The sequence below is a fragment of the Chlorocebus sabaeus genome, chromosome 23 (assembly GCF_047675955.1).
Source record: "Chlorocebus sabaeus isolate Y175 chromosome 23, mChlSab1.0.hap1, whole genome shotgun sequence".
Taxonomy (NCBI): Eukaryota; Metazoa; Chordata; class Mammalia; order Primates; family Cercopithecidae; genus Chlorocebus; species Chlorocebus sabaeus.
In genome coordinates, this window is record NC_132926.1 from 7,961,350 (window position 1) to 7,963,197 (window position 1,848).

General features: G+C 38.7%; 1 pseudogene; it reads right to left on the reverse strand.

Moving 5' to 3' along the window:
- Positions 1-903: 903 nt before the first annotated feature.
- Positions 904-1,204, reverse strand: LOC103236162 (cysteine-rich and transmembrane domain-containing protein 1 pseudogene; annotated as a pseudogene).
- Between the last annotated feature and the right edge of the window lie 644 nt (positions 1,205-1,848).

A 1,848-nucleotide genomic window follows, 5' to 3' on the forward strand; every position in this document is an offset into this window, starting at 1 on the left:
TCTCTTTTCTCCACATCCTCACCAACACTTTTGTCTTTTTTGATAGTAGAGCCATCCTTGCAGGTGTGAGGTGATATGTCATTGTGTTTTGATTTGCATTTTCCTGATGTTGAGCGCATTTTCATTTCCATGCTGACCATTTGTATGCCTTCTGTTGAGACATACAAATACACCACATCATACACAAAAATAAACTCAAAATGAAGTTTTGACCTGAAACTGTAAAACTACTAGAAGAAAGCATGGAAAAAAGCCTTCTTGACATTGCTGATGGCAATGAATTTTTGGATATGACACCAACAGAACAGGAAACAAAAGCAAAAATAAACAAATGGGAAATATCTATTTAGATCTTTTGCTCATTTTCAAATTGGTTATTTGTTTTCTTGCTACTGAGTTGTATGAGTTCCCTATGTGTTTTGCATATTAACTCCTTATCAGATATATGATTTGCAAATATTTTCTCCCATTTCATAGGTTGCCTTTCCACTTTGTTGATTCTTTTTTTTTCTTTTCTTTTTTCTTTTTTTTTTTGGAGGTTTGAACAAATTTATTGAAACATACAGGGTGTAAGCAGAGAAATCATTCATGGTGTGTTGCATTTTGCCACTACCTTGAATGTATAATTACAAAATTATAAATATATTTTCCACAACTAAGCCTTTGGCCAAAAAAAGTCACTTAGCACATTTTAAAAGATCAATAAGAAATGTATTTTGGACATTAAAGAGATCAAGTCACTGAATTAAACCGCAGCAGCCCTCACGAATCTAGAATCCCATAGTGCCAAAGGTATAGGTGTCTGTGCAGAGCTAGTCATTTATTACAGCAATCAGACGAGACAGGGGCAGGTACACCTATCAGAGGTGTGGCAGAGCTGGCAGAACAGGATGACTGGGCTGGTCAGGTGAGCATGCCCCAGAGACAGCAGCAACAGAAGCAGTCCAGTAGGCTGTGAGGTAGGTGGATGGTTTCAGCTCGTCTCTTCTTTGGCCTTCTACCATATACACTGTGGTTTTAGGAGGCTCCTGAGGTCTGTCCTGCCAACCGTATTGTGGGTATCCTTGTATCCTTGATAGGGTACCCTTGAAAAGGTGGGTAGGGCCCCCTCCCATAGTCCTGGGCCCATTTGCTTTTGTGGATAAGGTGGGTATGGGGCTGATGGACCAGGGCCTGGATGTGGTGGAGGGTTCTCTTGGTTCATCAAGGACCTATAAAGTGTACCTCTCCTCTCCACCAACTGGCTGGGTAGTGGTTGGGTGGCAGAACCTGAGGAACCTGGACCAGCCCACAGTAGGCTCACCGCACCTGCCTCAAAGCAAGTAATGAGCTACCATGTGACAGAAGCTTTTTAGTTTGATACAATACCATTTGTTTATTTTTGGTTTTGTTTCCTCTTCTGTTGGTGTTATGTCCAAAAAATCATTGCCAGCACCAATGTCGAGGCCTTTTTTCTATACTTTCTTCTAGTAGTTTTACAGTTTCATGTCTTCATGTCAAAGTCTTTAATCTATTTGAGTTTATTTTTGTATGTGATGTGAGATAAGGTTCTAATTTTATTCTGTGTATGACTATCCAGTTTTTCTAATGACATTTATTGAAGATACTATCCTTTCCCCATTGTGTCCTCTTGGCATCCTTGTCAAAGATCAGTTAGCTGTAAATATATGGATTTATTTCTGGTCTCTTTATTCTGTTACATTTGTCTACATGTGTGTTTTTATGTCAGTACCACATTGTTTTGATTACTATAGCTTTGTAATATATTTTGAAATGAAGAAGTGTGATGACTCTGGCTTTTTTTTTTTTTTTTTTTTGTCCCTCAAGATTGCTTTGGATATGGGTAGT